This window comes from Crocuta crocuta, unplaced genomic scaffold (assembly GCF_008692635.1).
Source record: "Crocuta crocuta isolate KB4526 unplaced genomic scaffold, BGI_CrCroc_1.0 scaffold78, whole genome shotgun sequence".
Taxonomy (NCBI): Eukaryota; Metazoa; Chordata; class Mammalia; order Carnivora; family Hyaenidae; genus Crocuta; species Crocuta crocuta.
The window spans coordinates 789,615-810,902 of NW_027532617.1; the positions used below are offsets into that span (position 1 = coordinate 789,615).

The following is a 21,288-nucleotide window of genomic DNA, read 5'->3' on the forward strand; positions in this document are numbered from 1 at the left end:
TGGGCCCTATCTGACTTTAATTGGTGAAGAAATACAGTTTTTAGCCCTTCTTAGCACAAAATTGTAGCGTGGAGAGCTCTAATTTTAGGATATTACTCGATGTAAATGGGTACATTGATCTCTTTCTAATTCTGTTTGCACTAAACATCTTTACTACACAATTAGCACCTTATTAGGTACTGGCTGTTCTTTTTCTGTTGTCGCTTCACCATTTCGCGCCCGAGTAATGTCAGCCCTGGTGTAGAAAGAAGAAAGATCATCGGACTTGGGGTCTGAAGAGCAGTAGCTTAGCAGTTGTATGTACAGGATTTCTATTTAGTTTTAATATTTAATCTGTTCACTTACTGATTTTGGACCTGGCACCCCTCACCCCCGCCGGCCCTTGGGGCCTGCCCAGTGGCCTTCCTGATTGGTCCCTTGTGCCGTCAGTGGACCACTGATTGACCTGACTAGGCCAGTCAGGCCTCGCTCTGAAGTTTTTATTTTTCTAAAGCTTTTAAACATTTAAAAAATTTTTAAAATTTTTTTAGTAAAAGGGCAGAATTTATTGTGAGGCCGGGTGCCTCCGAGGCTCCAAGACCGTAACTACGGCCACGTAGCAGGATGTTAAAATGGGGCTTTTGCACAGAGCCTCCAGCACAGGGCTGTCCCATGCCAAAGTGCACGTGAGGCAGCCTCCTATGTGAAAACACAGAGGAAAAGTGTGGACCTGGTTTTACCCCTTCTGGGCCCCTCAGCCAGATCAAAGATATTGGGGATGGAGTCAGACTGTGGAGAAGGGAGAGGAGTTCGTAGAGAGACAGCTCTGCGATGTGTTTGGAGACATCTGCCATCGTCCCATTGTACCCGCCGTCACACCACCCAGCGTCCACCTGAGGAGAGCAGACAGGCCTTGTGGGCATCACTTCAAGCCCATCTCCCGGAAGTTTTGAACTTGAGGCCCAAGAGCCTTTTCCTCTGAGGTGGTGAAGCCGGAATGGGGCTCTGGAGCTCCGGTGGCCCGGGTTTCCTGTCTGGAGGAGAAAGCTGGCCCGGCCGGGCGTCAGAGGAGCCTGCAGGCAGAGGGAAGCAGAGATAGGAAACACCTTCATCTGCGAGTCCCCAGCTACCCTTCCTGTGGTCACGTTTCTCTTTAGCCTTGACTAATCGGAGGTGCTTTGTTTAGCTGCTTACAACCGAGGGTCCCAAATAATAGACACTGTGATCTTCTGCAACCACTGGACTTCTCTTAGCTCATCTTTCCCCTCATGTGTACAATGTAACAGTAATTGCCTCACAGATACTGGAGTGTTCAGGTGCAGTAACAGGTATGTGAAAACTTCCAGGGATTGTAACTTAGGAGGCAGGGAGGCTGTGACAGCTCTGTGATCGTTTTATTTGTTTGTTTGTTTATTTTTAAATTTACATCCAAGTTAGTTAGCATATAGTGCAGCAATGATCTCAAGAGTAGATTCCTGGGGCGCCTGGGTGGCTTAGTCGGTTAAGCGTCCGACTTTCGCTTGGGTCATGATCTCACGGTTCGTGGGTTCGAGCCCCGCGTCGGGCTCTGTGCTGACTGCCAGCTCAGAGCCTGGAGCCTGTTTCAGTCTGTGACTCCCTCTCTCTCTGACCCTCCCCTGCTCACGCTGTCTCTCTCTCTCTCCTAGAAATAAATAAAACATTAAAAAAAAAAAAAAGAGTAGATTCCTTAATGCCCCTCACACATTTAGCCCATCCCCCTCCCACCACCCGTCCAGTGACCCTCTGTTTGTTCTCCATATTTAAGACTCTTTCATGTTTTGTCCCCTCCCTGTTTTTATATTACTTTGCTTCCCTTCCCTTATGTTCATCTGTTTTGTATCTTAAAGTCCTCATATGAGTGAAGTCATATATTTGTCTTTCCCTGACTAATTTCGCTGAGCATAATACCCTCTAGTTTCATCCATGTTGTTGCAAATGGCAAAATGTCATTCTTTTTGATTGCCAGATAGTACTCCATTGTGTATGGGTATATATATACCACATTTTCTTTATCCATTCATCCATGGATGGACATTTGGGCCCTGTCCATACTTCGGCTATTGTTGATAGTGCCTGTGATCATTTTATTAACTACTTGACACTAATGAGTTGATTGTTCTGAAGCTATTTGTTTCATCATTTAACTTGAACATTCTTTCAGAAGTAAAGGATGCCCTTAGCATGTTCTTTTTTTAAATCACAGAATTAAGACAAGCTTAACCTGACTTAGGTGTTTGTAGAAGTGAGTGAATGGGTCTTGATAAATTATGGACTTTTCAAGCCTAATAAAAGCCTCCTCTGAGGTGAGCTCTAAGTATGTTTCGGTGAGCACTGAGTGTGGATTCCATATCCATGGACTGTTCCCTACACTTCTATGCCAGGGAAAATCGTGCTGAAAGTTTAGAGTGATGGCACATTTATTTGGCTTTGAAGTTAAGGAGCCTTGGGTTTGAATCCCAGTGCTGCCACTTACTAAAATATGTTGTCTTTGAGCCTCAATCTTGTCATCTGTAAAATGGGAATAATCCAACCCTGGAGATTAAGAATTATAGGAGATAATGTACTTAAAGCCCTTGGCCCTGTCTTGTATGTGGTAGATGCTGAGTAAGTGTGGGCTGTTACTATTAAAAAATGAAGGTTTTGGTAACAGTCACAACTAAAGGGGGTGAGACTAGAAAAATATGAATTTGAATTTGACATTTAAAACAAAAATCAGCACTATAAAAATCAGTTTATCAGCTATTATTGGGTGTCTCGTCTGTGCAAGGGGTATGGATGCAGTGGATCAGAACGTATGTAACACCATTATTGTCTTTTGGGGGAACAAGTCACATACATATAAAAAAACAGGTAACGTGCAGGGAGTTGGAGTTCAGAGGATGGCAGGGGATAAGACACTGGGAGGCATCGCAAAGAAGGAACTAGAGCTGATGGAAAAATGAGGCAAGAGAAGCAATGTAAAGAATTAAACATTTAGGGTGATCTTGAAATTTGTTTTTATGTTTTATTTATTTTTGAGAGCAAGAGAGACAGCATGAGCGGGGGAGGGGCAGAGAGAGAGAGAGAGAGGGAGACATAGAATCTGAAGCAGGCTCCAGGCTCTGAGCTGTCAGCACAGAGCCCAATGTGGGGCTTGAACTCATGGACCGTGAGATCATGACCTGAGCTGAAGTCGGACGCTTAACTGACTGAGCCACCCAAGCACCCCTAGGGCAGTCTCTAGAAAAGGCCAAATAATATATACACGTTTTGCCTCATTCCCCCTATTTTATGTTTCCTTTGTCTTCCTGATTCCATCCCAGACCCGCGGACTGTTTTCTGATCAAGATGGTGAAGATCCACACCCGTATCACGTTCCAGACTTTAACAGTTTTTTGAAGACTCCTTTTTTTCTGTGAACAGTTGGCTTTCTGTTGGCCCACACCGTTCAATGATCAGAATTCTCCTGGCAGATTCTGCCTGCCCCCTCCCGTTTGCTCTGCCTTATTTTAGTTTCTTGCAATGTAAGTGGCCTTTTCAGGAATTTTATCATGTTGAATCATGGCCACTCATTCAACACACCTAATACAGGCAGCGGGCAGGGCAGTGTGCTAGGGAGGCTTGGGGACTGGAAAGATTGATGAGACAGGGCGGACCCTGCTCTGAAGTAGCTCACTTAGTAGAGGAAGCAGATGGGCAGATGGACTCTAATTAAATGTGATTAGTGCTTTATGCTGGTCAGGTAAGGAAAGACATTTGGCAGGAGCCCCAAGTCCCCAAGTCCTCCTGACACCGCTTGCTGCTGTGCTCACTTCACAAAGGTCTATCTCCCTGAGCAGAGCCTGCACAAATGCGTTCTTTATGAGGGTCTGCGGCTCTGACGTGAGACTTCTCTGCGTGGGTCCCTGCTTGGTGAAGTGTTTAAGTGAAGGTCCCTGTCGTCACCCCCATGCAAATCCTCTTCGGGGCAGAGAGTCTAGATGTGAAGCCAAGTCTAGACCCAGGAGCCTCATCTCTTCCTGTCCTCCCACAGATGCACGCCGGCATCTCCCCAGGCTTCCCTGTCTCAGAAGGGGGCCGCCGTCAACCCCGTCAACCCCGAGGCTGAGAGCCTTGCCACCCCTCCCTCTCTCTCCACCTTTATCTCGTTCGCCACCCAGTCCCACCCAGTCCCGGCAGTTCTGCCTCCTCCCCCTGCCCTCCGCTGCGCCACCCAGCCAGAGCCACCGCCTCCCACTGCCCTGCCGGTCGTGATTCCGGTGACCGGTTACTGGGTTCTGAAAGCAGAGTTCTTTACCAGCCAAAAGCATGTGCATGTGTGTGTGTGTATGTACATACCTACTGGGTTGTAAAGTGTCTTTCCTGGTCTGTAAGTTATGGTAAAAAAAAAAATTGTAAAGTTTCTGTTTGACAGACATCTGTACTTTCGCTCTGAGCTGCAGCCACAGTGAACAACTTCTTACGATGCAAATTGGATGCTTCTCTATAGCAGGGTCACATACTGTTAGAGAGGTATGGTCTGTGTAGTCAGGAGGTCTGTGCAGCCCGCTCCCTGCCGGCCCCTTGAGCCTTATAGCTCTTTCTGTCTCATGGGATTTGACACCCCCTGACCTCTCAGACTCAGTTAGGCCCCTCATGACCTGCCCCATGGTACCCTGGACTGCAAGTTCACAGCACTTACCAGCACTTACTACATCCATAAAGTAGTTCTTTGTTCACTAGACGTCTGTCTGGGGGCAGAGTCACAGGCTGGCTCCCATGCCCCCTCCCAAGAGCAGGGTCTGCGATTTGAAATAGTGGGTGCTTCCGGGGTATTCTTTTAGCTGCGGATGGTAAAGGAAGGCAGGTGTCTCATTTTTGGCAGCATTGACTGTATCTATCAAATATTCCTTACTCTCTTTTTCCTGTCTGACCTTTCTAGAAAGCATTCCTTTAATTGGCCATGTTTATTTCTGAAATGGTTCAGAATCTTTTGAGTGGGTTTTTGTTTGTTTGTTTGAGATTATCTTTTAATTCGGTGGATTCCCAATGTCCTGTTTGAAATGGGTGAAGAGCCGTCTGCCCACATCTGTTAGTCGGGCCGTCAGTCCCTCTGGGGATGGGCAGTGTGGTCTTGTGAAAGAGTCTAAGCCCCCAGACCCAGAGAGAGAGGCCTTGGCTACACTGGTTCTTTGCAATTGAGCCCTGAGACTACTCCCTGGTCCATGAAATGGGGGTGATAACGGCATCCCCACTTCTAGCTGGGCTGCTGATGGCAGTCGAGGGAGATAAATTGTGTGAAGGGTATGTGATATAGCAGTGTTGGCTGTTCAGGAAGGTGGTTTGGTTTTTTCCCTCTCCCTTCTTACTTGGATCTCCTTGTATTTGACAGTGTTCCTTTGTTGTTCGAGAGACTCTGCAGGCCCAGTGCTATAAGACCCAACCAAGGTCAAGGGCAGTTCTCTCATCTGTCGAGTGAGTGTAGGTTGGGCCAAAGCCATTCAAATTCTTTCTCTGTGCTATATACTGGTGATTTTTAAAACCTTGATATTTGACCTTGGGGTCTTTCTGGCTTTGATTAGTGCAGTGACAACTCTGTAGTCTGCTTTGGCCCCCAAATCATAACTAAAGTGAAAATACTCACAACTTTTGTTTATTGAGTTTATACGCCAGATGTGTGCTCAGAGCATCTGCTATGCGTTACCCCCCACCCACTTGGTGGAGTAAGTGGCAGATTCCTCATTTTGCAGAAGAGGAAACTGAGGTCCAATGCATTGAAGAAACTTGCCGAGATGTTCTAGTTGGAGTTCTCTGCAGGATCTCATTCTCATTTTAGTTACAACTACCCTGTTATCCTTTTTAAAATCTTTATTAATTTTGGAAGAGAGAGAGTGAGTATGAGGAGGGGAGGGACAGAGAGAGGAGAGGGAGCATCCCACGCAGGCTCCACACTGTCAAAGCAGAGCTCAGTGCAGGGCTTGATCTCGCGACCTTGAGATCATGACCTGAGCCAAAATCAAGAGTCGGACGCTTAACTGACTGAGACACTCAGGCGCCCCTTTTTTTTTTCTTTTTTAACTTAGATGATAACGATTATAAACTCCCTGAGAGGAACTTTCAGTAGTTGTGTTTTGTCCATTCTATATGGTCTGAGTTCTTGATTGGTGTAATCCAGGTTTTCCTGTGAGACGTTTGTCTGTTTGTCTAGTCTGGGCCTTCCCGTTCCTTGCTGGGTGCTGTCCTTGGCCATGGGGGAGCTTCCTGCCCCATCCGTTCCTCCCCCTGCCCCCTGCGCAGTGGTGGAGTGTGTGCTGATAGGATGGAGTGCACACTCTGGAAATGGGATCTGGATTCCCCCCTTCCTACTTCTTTTTATTTCTAAATGCCTCTGTTTGACTTCTCTGGGCCGCATTCATTTTCCCTCTTTACTGCTACAGTTTATTACTCTTTGCTGGCTCCTTTATTTTTCTTTTCTAAACTTGTCTGAAATGCATCTTGATTTTGGCATCTTCAGATGTTTAGAGCCCCGCACGTTGTTACTGACGATTTCCCTCATTTTGCAGAATTCCATTTGGTTGCAAGTCTATTTTGCAAGCCTCTGCTTCTTTCTTTTCCACCATTAAATTTTAATATTTTTTTCTGTTCCTGCTCTTTNTCCCAGAAGACTGACTTGTTTTGGGAATTGCATGTTCATGGAGTAGAGGGCCCCTTTACGGCATCCTCACTCTTTCTAATGGGCAAATCTGTCCCTACCATGTGGTGCTCCACACCATCCACTGGCTCTGATAAGATCAGTTCTGAACACTTCATAACTGTGTGGGAGACCATGGGAGACCTTCCCTGCTGCCTCTTCACCCACACCTCACCCTCCATGACTCCCTGCTCCCCTGTCTACCAGACTAGCAGTTCTCAAACTTCTTGTTTCAGAACCCCTTTAAAAATTCTTAGCAATTAATGGCTTCCCCAAAGAACCTTCAGTTATGTGGATCGTAGCTAGCAATATTTACTATATTAGAAATCAAAATTGAAAAAATTTAAAAATATTTGTTAAATTAGTTTAAATATGGTTGTAATAAACCCATTACATGGTAGCATACATAACATTTTTAATGAAAAATAACTATTTCCAAAATAAAAACATTTACTGAGAAGAGTGACATTGTTTCACATTTGTCCAGATCTCTTTGATGTCTGCCTTCATGGATGGCAGATGGATTCTCATAAATGCTTCTGCATTCATTCCATTGCAATATGTTGGGTCGGTTGAACTGTACTGAGACAATACAGCCTTACACAGGTATGTGGTTGGCATATGGAGAGGTATTTTAATAACCATTTCAGTTAGCTGTGGGTAGTCTTTGAAAGTACAACAGAGCTTGACAAGTGATAATTTCCTCAAGGTTTGTTGCAGCTGAGAATCTGAAACCGTATCCGTGAACTTTTTGTACTTTGTAACATTAAAATCTGTTGGTCCATCTTGCACTTTGGAAGTTTCTTTTATGCATTTTGAAATATCATATATTAGCCATTTGGGAAATATCACTTTTGTTGATGTTACTACCTCTCTGATCAGAAAAGTCTAAGAATTGGGATGCTCCAAAGCTTGTAGTAAGTGATAATACATTTTCAGAATTTTAGTTTTTGCTTGAAAGCTCAAAAAAAATTTTAGCAACAAAATATCATCAATTTTCCTTGAAATAACAAGCTTACTTTATTCATTTTTGAGAAAATTTCTACAGGTGCCCAAGTCTGAATAACCGTAGTTTTTCTGTTTTTCTTTCAAATAAAAATGGTGCTCCATGAAAAAGTCTGGCTAATGCAGCTTGCAGCTCAGTCACACAAGCGCTCTTTTCTTCCTGATAACCGTCACACTTGGCCGGCTGCAGAAGTGCTTTATGGGTCTCACCATTTTGTCAGATGGGATATTAAAACAATGTGTTCTTAAGAGTCGATATTTAATACAATTAATACTTTCTTACTGCTTCGTCAAGGACTAAGTTCTTAGGTGAAATTGACTTTTTTTTCTGTAAGCCATGATTGCGTGGCAGTGGGGACTAGAGTGACTACTAGTATAGTTGGACGCCACTCCTTGATTCTTGCTACTGCACCAGCAGTTTTGCCCACCTTTGCCTTTGTACCATCAGTGCAGATGTCAACACAGTTGAAGGTAGTTTTGACCTTGTGGCACCCACCAAGGTTCTTGAACCATACTTTGAAAAACAGACCGTCCTCGTTCATCTGTACACAGTGGACTCTCTTGCTTCCCATCTGCCTGGAACACTGTCTTCACCAGCTCTCCATGCTTGTGTGCAACTGTATATACACACGTATATACATACACGTGTATATATGCACGCACATATACACACCGATTTTGCCAGTCATGTGTTCACGGGTCTCTCCCAGTAGACTGTAGACTGTGAGCCAGGTTTCATATTTATCTTGGTGGCAGTAGCTCCAAATGCTGACTCGTTCAGTGTTGGCTTTTTTCATCATCATCGTATCATTATTGCAAGGGCTTAATAAGTGTGTTTTGAACAAATGAAGAGTGTGAGTTAGTATTTTTCCAGAATTTCCTTAGAAGGTCGGTTCTCTGTGATGTCCATAAGTGTTAAGCATGAAGGGCATGTGTGGCTAACTCGATTTAGGGGTACTCAAGCAGATGTTTAATTCACAGGTTTCCCAGATCCTTCATTGTATACTGTGCATTGTGAATCTTGAAGAGGGTAGAAGGCAATAGACTGTAGTATTTCCCAAGATGAATAACATGTGAGTGTCCCTTTCTTGGCATATGTCATAGAAGTAGGTTTCTTAGAATTTTCATTGGGAAATAATTGTGTAGCCTGGCTTTTCCACTTTTGCAGATGAGGAAACTGATTACCTGTGTTTATTCATGCATTAATTTATATCTCAGATATTTTATGAGTACTTTCTAAAAATTAGGTGTTAGCGGATTCAGGCATGCAGTGCAAGCAAAAAAAAAAAAGGACTTGGAGAAAATGCTAATATTCTATTTTTATCGAGTAGAGGTCAAGTCCGAGATTCAAGTATGCATCCGCTGATCACCCGAAATTACAAGTGGTATGTCAGCGATATGTAGGAAGGTACACAGCACTAAACCACTTGCTTTTTGTCGTCTGCATTTTCAAGGCTCAGCCCGTCCTGTTTAGGTATTCCTCTCTACACTTTGCCACTGCCGGTATCCCTGTGATCCAGAGACTAATGAAGATCATTAAGATGTGGGCCATCTGCCCAAACATGTCATCTGAGAGGATAATGTGTCAGAGATAAGATCTTTTAAAATGTAGGCCAACCTCCCCTTGGTGCCTGGCACATAGTAGGTGTGTGTTTATGTTGAGTGGCTGAACAAAGAATGAATACATGTGCCCTGAAAAATCTGAGACCCAAGGACAGATTCCACATGGGGGTATGATGGCCCCAGTGCACTGTTCAGGGTGAGCTGAGTAAAACCAAATAATGTGCTGTTCATGCTTCGCTGCCCTGGTCTGGCGCATCCCAGAGGGACCTTCTCTTCCCTTCCCTTCTCTTAGGCTCAAGACAAAAGGCACGGCACACTCGACTTTCTGTTTTGATCTAGTTCTGCCCATACATGGGGGAAATGTTAATACACTCTTTACGGGAATATATTTAATCAAAGGGCATGGTAATGAGACAGTGAAATTGGCCTTGGTCTTCTGATTGCCTGGGCAGATGACGGCAGGAGGCTTAGGAGTCAGGACTTCAGTAAGATTAACCTAGTGTTTAACTTGAGGTTTCATTCTGTGAAGTCACCTACAGAGAAATCAGACATCTACATGGTTATTAACCAGCGCCCCTGGTTCTGGTGTGTGGCCTGCACCACTTCGGGCTGGATGAATGCTGCGAATGCACTGAAGGCCCCCTTGCCCCTCTCCCCGCACCCCCTCATATGGATAGATGGACAGGAAAACATTGACCAGCCCAAATTCTCCTTTTGTTTCAAAGCCTGAAACTTCTTCAGCCACATCATGTTCCTACCAGAGTCTGAAAATTAACAGGCTTTTGAGAGGCCGAGGGCTGAGTGGAGTCACTTTGAGAACAGCATGCATCTGGATTCCTGGTTTTTCAGGTGTTGTTCTGAGACTGAATTAAGAAATCTTACACTCAGGGAATTTGGGCCCTCTTGATTTCTAATTTTTGTGATTGAGTTAGAGTTGCAGAAATTTCATGAGTTGCTAATTTTAAAAAATAATAATTTTCTTTCCTTTGTAAAAGTAATTCACGCTAATTGTAGAAACTTGGAAAAACATCAAAAGGCATAATGCTGAAAATTACCCATAATTCTAGCACTCAGAGATAATCACTACAAACCATTTTGTTGTATTTGCATGTATTTTTGTACGCATAATTAAGATCATTGTGGATAAATTTCAATTTCTACTTTCTCTATTTAACATAAGAATATTTTCTCTTGCATTGAGAGCAGTACAACATAGGAGCTCATGTTAGTTTCCTGTGGCTGCGATAACAGTTTTCACAAATGAGGAGGCTTAAAACAGCAGAAATTTATTCTTCTATAGTTCTGGAGACCAGAAGTTCAAATCAAGGTATAGGTAGGGCTGTGCTCCCTCTAGAGGCTCTCGGGAGAGTCCATTCCTTGTCCCACCAGCCTTCTGGTGGCTGCTGGCATTCCTTGGCCTGTGGCCTCATCTCTCCCATGCCTTTCATGTGTGTATGTGTGTGTGTGTATGTGTGTGTGCGTGCGCATGTGTGTGTATGTATGTGTGTGTGTGTGTAATATTTGTCTCTCATGAGGACACTGGTGATGGCCTCCAGGGTCCACCCAGATAATCGAGGCTATCTCTTTATCTTCAGATTCTTATCTTTTTTAAATGTTTAGTTTTGAGAGAGAGAGAGAGAGGGAGAGAGAGAGCATGCGCGCATGAGCAGGGGAGGGGCAGGGAGAGAGGGGGACAGAATGGGCTCTGTGCTGACAGCAGAGCCTGATGCGGGGCTCAAACTCACGAACTGAGATCATGACCTGAGCCAAAGTCAGACAGTTAACCAACTGAGCCACCCAGGCACCCCAAGATTCTTATCTTAATCCTATCTGCAGAGACCCCCTTTCTTTCTCTCTGTTTTTAAAAAGTTTATTCATTTTTGAGAGACAGAGGCAGAGTGTAAGCAGAGGAGGGCCAGAGAGTGAGGGAGACACAGAATCTGAAGCAGGCTCCAGACCCTGAGCTGTCAGCACAGAGCCTGACATGGGTCTCAAACTCATGAACCGTGAAATCAAGTCCTGAGCCAAAGTCGGACGCTTAACCAACTGAGCCACCCAGGTGCCCCAGAGACCCTTTTCTATATAAGGTAACATGTACAGGTTCCAAGGTTGGATCATGATGTCTTTGGGGCCAGTTTTTAGCCTACCACAGGGTTTAAGAGCATGGACTCTGGAGCCAGACTGGGTGGGTTCAAGCTCCAGTGCTGTCTCTTACTAGCAGGATGTCTGTGGGCAGGTGTCTTAACTCTTGGTGTCTCCACTTTTTGTTCTATAAAGTGGGAATAATAAACTTAGGGTAGTGGCTGGCCCATGTAAGGATTAGCTGTTATTCTTGTAATTGTTATTTTCATTAAAAATTCTTTGTAAAATGTCATTTTAATGTCTGCATAAATCTTTATTTATGAATATACCATAATTTATCTAATCATTTCCTTTTGTTGGCTGTTAAGTTTATTTCCAGGTTTGTTTTTTTTTTTATCAGTGTATAACACTGCCAGAGATACCTTTGAACATTAAGTTTGTTCTCACTTCTGATTTATTCCCTAATGTAGAGTTCTGAAAATGGAATTCTAATGTCAAAGGGTATGTACTGTTTAAGCTGCTTAATAAGAATTTCCATATTGCTTTCCAGAAAGATTGTGCCTATTATACTCCTACCAGTAGTTGAATGATGAGAGTGCCCATTTTACTGTGGCCGTACCTGCATTGAGTGTTATCATTTTGAACATTTTCAGGTATTTTTGACATCATCTGCCCTTTACAGCTGAAATGTAACATATCAAAGGGACTCAACATAGTGGTTCCTTTAGCAAGGAGTATTCTTGCAAGGAAAGAAAACTTCTAATGAAAACGATGGTCTTGCTGTGTCAAGCCTCCAAGTGCTTTCTCCATTTGGTTATGAAGGCTGAGTGTTTTCCTGAGTGCTTTCAGGGTTACAGGGAGGAGTGTTGGGGAGAGGATATGTTAGTGGCAGGACAGTTCTCAGTACACAAGGAGTTTAGCAAAACAGTTTCATTTCTGCTCTCAAACTTGGACATTGAAAACTCTGAAAACACTTGAACAGAACACCGATCGATTTAATTACTTTACAACTAAAGCTGCTTGAAGGACAGGAGGCTGGGGTAAGGAAAGGCCAGTTCCTCCGCTGCCTGTCAGAGAAGGTGGGAGACCAGCTTGGGAAGGGCTGAGAGAAAGTCTGTACCTGTACTTGGCACCTCTGCCTCCTGTTGTTCTCCTTCCCCTTCCTGGGGGCTGCTCATTGCAGTCTGATCTTGTCCAACCCAGGCCTCCTGACTATAGAGGAAGAGCAGGGGTCCTAGCTGAGTGAAAGATGGGGTGGGGCCTTCTTTCCCCCCGTGGTGATCTGATATGAACATTCAGTGCATACCAGCCACAGCTGGTCGCACACAAATCCGGCGATGTCCATCCCGGTTATCAGAGGCTAAGTGGTAGCCCCAAAGATGTGTCCAAATCATGTTACCTTACTTAGAAAAAGGGTCTTTGTAGAGGTGATTGAGAGAAGGATTTGGAAGTGAGACCATTTTGGATTGTCCAGGTGGGCCTTAAGTGCCACCACAAGCGTGCTTCTAAGAGACAGGAGGAGGGAGATTTCACACACACACAAGGCAGTGATGCAGAGGAGAGGTGTGGCCACAAGCCGAGGAATGCCGATAGCCACCAGCAGAAGCTGGGAAAGGCAGGGGGCATAGACCCTCCCCTCGAGCCTCTGGAGGGATTGTGGCCCTTGCCTACACTTTGATTTCAGGCCCCTGGACCTGCGGACTGTGAGAGAATGGACTTCTGTTGTTTCAGGCCATGCGGTTAGCGAGAATTTGTTGCGGCAGCTACAGGAAACTCCTACCCCGGTCTTTGCTGCTTCAGCAAGATGGCTCCGCTGGTCACGTGCTTGGCTGTGTGGCAGTACCGTATGCTGTCACGGCTTCTCGGCTTCTCTGATTTCCGTGCTCACCTTGTCGTGAACCAGCAGCGAAGGGTTGGTGGATGACCGCCTTTGAGTGGCAGTGGGGTCTAGTCTCCCTCCCTCGTTTCATGGCCGAGGAAACGGACGCCCAGGGAGGAAGTGGTGGGACTGAGATGAGATAGAGCACAGGTGCTCTGCTGCTCGGAATGGAGAGACGGCTGTGGTAGCCGCCTCCTGGGGGCCAGGCCTGGGCTGAGCAGCCTGTGGTGACAGTCAGCTGGTGTCCCTGTTCCTGCTCAGTGAAAGCCCACTCTCGGTGAGCCCCTGGAGCGCTGAGCTGCTTAGAAGTCTCAGAGTTCAGGGGAATCTTGTGAAGACTTTGCTGCCGTTAGCCAACAGCAGCAGGCAAAGGATCCTGTCAAGGGCAAGGGTCACGGCTTGCCGCTGACTTAATTTCTAGCCGACCGCTTCAGTCTCTGTGGTTTGGGTCATATTTTCCCTACACAGCCCAATTTTAAACTTTCTACATTTTCTGAGTGGTAATTATGTCTTAGAGAAAGAATATGGGTTTAGACTATAGTCATCTTGACTTATGCTGCTTGAATAAAGTCCATCCAACTGAACTCAGCATTTAGGGCCCCTGAAGAACCTTCCCCTTTCCATTTCTGCCTCTCACCCTTCCCTTTCCCACCCCTTTATCTCTGAGCTTCGCCAAGATCATCGCTTCCTGGCAGATGGGGTAGAAGAGGTTAGATTTAGAAAACCCTCCAGTGGGTGAATTCATGGTTGACCAGTTCAAGAACCAATGGAAGAAATATGGCAAGGGGATAGTAGGCATACATCTTTGAAGCTTTCGGGGGGGGGGGAAAGTTTACATTTACTAAAATAGACTATGAAAGCAGCACCAACAGCCTGTATCAGTCACTAGTATGTGAGTTAAGTCATCTGGTCTACCACCCAGCCCAGCTGAGCCACCAGACGACTGTAGCTACATGTGTAAACTAGGCAAGACCAGAGAAAAACTACCTGGCTGAGCCCAGCACTAATTGTTGACCTACCAAACCATGAATAAATAAAATGTTTATTGTTTTAGACCAAAAAAACCAAAAACAAAAACAAACCCCACAGTAAATCAGCTTTCAAATTATTACACTTCTTATAGTTACTCAATTATTCCTTGTTTGCTATAGGTACTTTTCAGAGTCTCCTACCTTTTTATTTTGAATGAAATTCTTACTTGCTTTGCATTGTTTTGGGTAATGCCCATATTAAGAGCCCTTTTCCCCAGTGTCTGGGCTGCCATCTTAATGTTTAATACAGCTGGGATTTTATGAATTATCTGTTGGATCTCCTCGCTGGGGTCTCACACATCCCTCTCATCCTTCCCTCTCAGCTATTATGGGACAGTAGTTAAGAGTTACTTTCTCCCATCTTCTTTTCTTTTTCCCAAGACTGTGTTCCAGAAGCCTCTATTTCTTCACCCTCTGCTTATGTTCTTTTTCTGGTCCCAAACCTGGATCCCTTATTCTTAAGTCATTGATTCTTGGTTGCAAGGAACAGAAATGCTCTCAGGCCAGCTGACCTCAGTAGAGGGTTTGTGTAGGAATCTCAGGAATGCGGGGAGCAAAGTGTGACCAGCCTGCTGGGAACCGGAGCGGGGAGGGCCCTTGATCCAGAGGCTGCACAGTGCGCAGTCCTGCTCACCTCCTCTGTGTGTGTGTGTGTTTCCCTGGATAAGGGCTCACCACTGCTCACCTAACTTTGCACATCGTCATCCTCAAATGAGGAGGGAGGAAGCAGTGTAGCTGACCCTGGCAAGTGTCCCTCCCCAAGCCAATCAGTTTGGGGAGGGGAGCCACTGGGCCACCCTCTCAGCATGGACTGGGGGGAGTATCCAAAAAAGGGGTCAGTGGAGGAGTAGCTCCCCAAAACCTATTATACCTCTTACTCTGATTTCTCAACAGGAATAACCCAAGTCACCTTTACTGGAAATCAGCTTGCTGAAAGCCTTGAGACTGCAGTTCTTGGAGTTGAAGAAAAGGTAAACTGAGGGAAATTGGTACCTACTAAAGTTTTCTTATGAGGGAAGCCACTGTTTGAGGAGAGATTTCTGTACCCATCATTCCTCAGACATGCCCAGTCTTAGAAGTACCGTGTGCCCCGGTGCTCTCTGCCTGGTTCCTGTTGATCCCTGAAGGCCCTTATCAGGTACTGCTTCCCCAGAAGTCAGGCCCTTTTTTGTCCCCTCCTGGCTGATAGCGCTCCTCCTATTTTGGAACCCCCTATACTATCTCCTCACAGGCGTGTATCATAATGAGCTTTACATGATCACTTGTGCCCCTCTCCTGACCCATCTTCTTCCGTGCCTCTGTCTCTTCCCTGCCACCGTCCTGGTATATCCACACCTGAGTATAGTTGTGGGTTTGCACGTTGGCCATCATGAGCTCCTGGAGGGGGCATCCGAGCTGTGCCTGGATCGCTCCATCAGCATTGATGGGCTGAGCAGAGTCTCAGCCTCCCCTCTAAACAGGCAGCTCCTGTACGGATGCATTCTGCACCTCTTCCACTCCATCCTTGGGGGGACCTTTACTGTCGTTTGCAAATCGATTGTGTTCTTTGAGCGTTCATCACAAGTTGCTGTTCTCTAGATGTCCTTTCTCTTTGGGCTATCGGTGAAATGAAGCTAATAGCAAAGCTTCTGTGTCTGATTTTTTTTTTTTATGGGCAAATATGGGCCCACATTAGGAGCAAGAATCCAGAAATTGAAAGGGAGGGGAGGTGTCCCCTCCTGGTCTCCTGGATGGCGGACCCCCTCCTCCATCCATCTGTAAGATCTTCTGAGCTGCTCAGTCAATAGACTGTTTGTTGCATCTTCACCCACGTCCCTGCTCCGGACCTTTTACTTTAAGCGAATGAGTCAGCAGGTTCCTTTTCTTAAACTGTTTACTGCACTGCTGGGTCTCCTCAAGAAATTTCTCATCGATCTTCCCAGTTTTATGGGTCACCATCCACTCAGCGTCCTCACCCTCCCCTCTCCTGTCTGCCAGTAACCAGCAGTGCTCTTACCTTCGCACACCCTCCTCTGCTACAGGGTGCTTCTGCGCACGTCACCAGGTGGTCTTCTCCCGCCAGGCCTGGGAAACAGTCAGGGGCAGACAGTGCCTTCTCACATTCAGGCAGGAGCAGGCTCAGAGCAGTTAGGTGTTTGCACGAGGTCATGTCGCCAGCAGGAATGGAGTTCAGCTCATCTCTCCCCTGCACCGCCCTGGTCCTTCCCCTGCAAAGCCCCCGGTGCCCTCACAAAACCTGCGGCCCTGTCTCTTCCCCACCCCCAGGGCTCCTTCCCGAGAGAGGACCCTTGACCTTCTGTTAAGACATGCAGCCCGGCCTGGTGTGTCGCCTACCCCAGCCAGGCCACTTGCTTGAAAAAGTGGTTCTCTTCCTTCCAGGACCTTCCAGTCAGTCTTGGAAGTTTTATTTTTGTTTGGGCTTATTTAAAGGCAGGACACTTAATTAGTTTATGTTAATGCCGCACCGTCTTACTTTTATGAGTAAACGGAAGCACACTAACGGGTTTAATCTCGCTGTATCTAATGATGTTTTTCCCCCTTTCCCTTCTCCTTTAAACAGTTGCAAAGGCTTCTATTAATCACGGCGCCAGAGCGCAGCGCTTTGTTGCCATGTGGGATTGTTCAGTTCAATGTGGTTTTTTAAAAATGGCTCAAATTTTAATTAGAAGGCAGATTGTTAAATGACATTTTGAGTCGTCCTTCGATGGGGGACTTGGAAAACAGACCCATCATGATAGGAAACCAGGTTCTAGTCCAGAAGGAGGCATATTAACTTAAGAGCAGGATGTGATTTCAGTGAGTCATTGTTTTCCTAAAATAGGCTGTCTTCTCTGGTCTTTTGTTAAGAGACCTTTCTCTGCATTTAATACCACGTTAGATTAGCATTGCCCAAGGAGACAGTCTAACTTGGCCCCCCCCACCCCCCAAACAGGGTGGTAGTCCCAGTGGTATTACGGGCAGGGCACAGGGCCAGGTACCTGCTGCTGGGACTCCGTGAAAACGTCAGTATCAAGAAATCAGCAAACCTATTAGGATGCCTGTGATTGAAGAAAATATTGGCCTATATATTTCACTTCCCTTTGTGGTATGATGCAAATATGATTGATCATGTTACTATTAGAGTTACTGCTTTCCCGGCCCCAGGGCTGGTATCTGCATCACTACCGAGGGTCATCACGGAAGGGGCCTGCGTGGGCGAACTTGGACCCGTACGCTGCTCATGTGGTGCCCCGGCACAGCGGCAGGAGACCCAAGCACCCGGGAGGGTGGTGGAAGGGTCACCAGTGCGAAAGCCCCAGGCACCCGTCATTCTACAGGACTCCTCTGTGCTTTGTGGGACATTTTATGCCTACTGCGGCAGCTAGGTAACTTGAATGTCTCGTGGGTGCTCCAGCTCATGGGGCCCGAATTTTATCTCTTGGTCTCTTTCTATCACAGCCCCTTTGCAAACCTCCCTTACCCCCATCTCGTTAGGGTCCATGGCTGATAACTTGCTTTTTCAAGCTGGAAATTCTACACTCATGTGTAGAATTTAAGAAACAAAACAAATGAGCAAAAGGAAAAGTGAGATAGAGGCAAAGCAAGAAACAGACTCTTAACTGTAGAGAACAAACTGATGGTTACCAGAGGGGAGATGGTGGGGAGACGATTTAAACAGAGGATGGAGATTAAGGAGTGCCCTGGGTGCTCTGGGGAGTCGTCTGTTGACACTCCCCTTTCTCTGCCTCCAGATTCCCAAGTCCTTGCGATGGCCCTAATGTAGATCTCGAATTCATCTGCCCTCCCTTGTCCACGCCCACGTCCAGTGACACCAGGGGGCCTTCACTGCAAAGGCCTCCGAATTGCTTGCCCGGCTCCCACTTTCCCTCCATTCTGCTCATCACTTTGGACCCAGAGTGGTCTTTAAGATGCTTGTCATGTCACGTCACTCCTTGCTCAAATCTGTCCGTGACCTCCTCCTGCTGGTGGATGGACCACATGTGCCCAGCATGGCACACGGAGCAGATTGCATGGTCTGGGCCCCAGGCCTGGTGAGAGGTCTCACGGCATTGGCGGCATCACGTTCAAGTAACTCGTGAGACACTTTAACCTTTCACTCCTGACTTGCTTGGTGGGCTGTGATGATTCTGGTTTTCCACGTGCAATAAAATAACTGCCAGGCTGGCAGAGGTGTGCTTGAGTGGCCGTTGTGTTCTGGGAAGCAGTACAGGGAGTGATTTGTTCCTCCAGACCGAGCATGTCAATTCGTAGAACACAAGGGTGGGCCACTATTTCATTTGGAACTTGCATAAGCAAATAACCAGCTGGAATTTTCATACCCCTGCCACTCTCCAAGTAGCCTCCCTTCCAGATATTTCGATGTAAAAACACGTGCCGCCTTTAGGTCCAGAAATCATGATTGAAACTTGGTTCTAGGTCAGTAGAAGAAACGACTGACATCCTACAGGGAAAAAAAGAAACTAAATATTAGTGCACAGCTTTCTGTTTTAAACACATTTCTCCTACCCTGAAGCCTACTTGTTTTCTTTACCTTAACCTGAACTTGAAATTTTTTTTTTTAATTTATTTGAGAAAGAGAGAGAGAGCGAGCGAGCGTGCATGTGTGCATGAGCAGGGAGAGGGGCAGAGAGAGAGAGAAAGAGAAAGAGAATCTTAAGCAGGCTTCACATGGAGTCTGATATGGGGCCCGATCCCATGACCCTGGGATCATGACCTGAGTAGAAATCCAAAGCCGGCTGTTCAACCAACTGAGCCACCCAGGCGCCCCTCACCTCGAGCTTTTTAACCCTGTGCCCACAAACACACTTGAAAAGGGAAGTCCGTCTTACCTGAGTGCCACTCTCTGCTCTCAGGCCTTCTGTTCAAGGTAATTAACGGGAATCCTGAAATTCCAGCTTTAGCTCTGGGGCACTATGGCCTCAAATTCGGACAACTCTTCTGTGACCTTGAATTGGAAACTCTTAAAGATACCAGGTTGATCGTTGGGTCTGATGAGTTGCAAGCAGAGGTTGTAATAGGAATACCAGGCAAGGGGACCCCAATGCAGTGTGATGAGCACTAGGGTGCTGTGTTACCGGGTGTTGTCGGGGCACAGAGATGAGCCCTTATCCACCTGAGGCCTGAAGTGTCATGAAATACTTTTAAGAGCACATGACCCATGAGATGGGTCTTGAAGGAGGAGTCTGCGAAGCAGAAGAAGTGACTGGGAGAAAAGAGGTGGAAAGGGGCATTTCAGACAGCTGCATGGATGGAGGCCGGGGGGTCGGCTGGAGCGTGGCACACCCACAAAGGTGGCTGTACGGTGGTTGTGACTGCTGCAGGGAACAGCATGGGGGGTACTGAACTGTGTGCTGGGGGCCCAATGCTGTGGTGGAACCCCCCCATCCCCTGTGGGAGTCTACACTGTGGGTTCCTGGATCAGATTTGTCTTTTGCAGTAGGGATTCTGTAAGCTTGGTCTCTACTTCCAGGGCTGCTTCTTAGTGGTGATGATCCAGTTCAAAAGGCCACACACAAGGCCTTTGATCAGGTCTTATAGGTATGGGCCTCAGAAAGTCTAAGTTTAAGGTATGTTGTAGGCGGTCTACCAGGAATCACAGATATTTTTGGAAGTTACTGAAATGTGATTGGTGTTAAGTTACAGCCCTCTGGAGTTTATGAATGACTGTTTCCTGCCTCTTCGGGGTCCGGCCGCCTTCCCGTACTGGGAAGCGGTGTGTTTCAGGCTCCTGGGAAGCACAGACTCATAGGCCATTGGATTTTCTATAGATGTTGGAAATGGCACTGTCGCTGGGCAATATCAAAACCGTATTCAATTACTGATAATTTGTAATTGCTAGGAATCTAGATGTTTAATTATCCATTACTCTTAGCTTGGCTTTCTCAGTGTTCATTTAGCATGATTTGGTTGGTAGTTAACCTTGAAGTATATGGTAATGCATATGTATATCAGCGATGTTTTTTCGCTTAAGAGTTTCCAACGACTAGACTTTAAAACACACGTGAGGTTCAGATGAGTCATCCATGCCCCTTTGCTACAGAAGATGTGTACGTCTCCTGCATTTGCTTGTGGATATGGGCAAGTTGTAGCATCCATTCCCTGCCACCACAGGCAGTGATTTTTAGAAGGATTTAGACATGTTTGTACTATTTAGGGCTCGGGCAAGCAGGAAGGGGAAGGCAGGGAAACCCAGGGTAGGAGGCTGTTGCAGAAATGCTCATGGGCAAAGACGAGAGCCTGATGCACTGGTAGCGGGGATGGAGGGGGGTACATATGAGAGATGTTCAGGATAAGGGGCTGGGAGCGCTCAGGGAACAACTGATACAGGGACTGGGGCCCGGGGAGGCATCCCGGAAAACCTCCGACTTCTGCTTTGGGCAACATTAGTAAGAAACAGGCATATACCATTCAGCAAACACTTACTGAACCCCTCATGGGGGAGGCAGACAAAGAATAATGAACTCTTTGAAAAGGCAGAACGAAAGAAGGGCCATTTTAGAGGCCTAAGAGTAGGCAAAAGGGTAACTAATATTGACTGAGGGGATCAGGAATGTTCTCTTTACAGCGAGAGTGTGTAGAGCTGGCCAAGGTGAAGAGACCTGGGGCTAGGCATGTGTTATTTTGCCTCTATATTCAGAGGGACAGAAGTGTGACTGTTCGATGTGATGTGGGGTTGAGCTCGGCACTCAGGGTCTAGAAGGCCAGGCCAATCCACGCTGCATTTTATTGGCCCTGGGGACCACGGAAGGCTTTGTAGTTAGAGGACTAAGATCGGACCTTGGATTAAGTGAAGTCATTCTGTCTGGGGACCGAGGAATCAGAGGTGGGGACAGGAAGACGTGTGAGTAGAAGCTGGTGGAGACCTCACGATGGGAAGAACGCGCATCTGGCTGGCTTTGCCTCGGCTAGTGGCAGCACACTGGTCTGCAGGGACCAGCACCTTGGGGTCAGTGGCACTTTGTGGAGCCTGCAGACTGGCAAAATCAGTCAACCTCATCTTCCAACTGATGGTTCTATGCCTTGGCCCCAACCATCCTCACTGCTCAGTTTGGTAAGGCAGCCTAAGGGTCAGCCAAAAA

The 21,288-nt window shown here is 46.5% G+C and overlaps 1 long non-coding RNA gene across 1 annotated transcript in view; it reads left to right on the plus strand.

Moving 5' to 3' along the window:
• Positions 1–21,288, plus strand: part of LOC144245189 (uncharacterized) — a 65,099-nt gene that overhangs the window by 27,562 nt on the left and 16,249 nt on the right. The window contains exon 2 of the long non-coding RNA XR_013339190.1: positions 15,104–15,180. This is a non-coding gene — a long non-coding RNA (uncharacterized LOC144245189). The remainder of the gene's footprint in view (positions 1–15,103; positions 15,181–21,288) is intronic.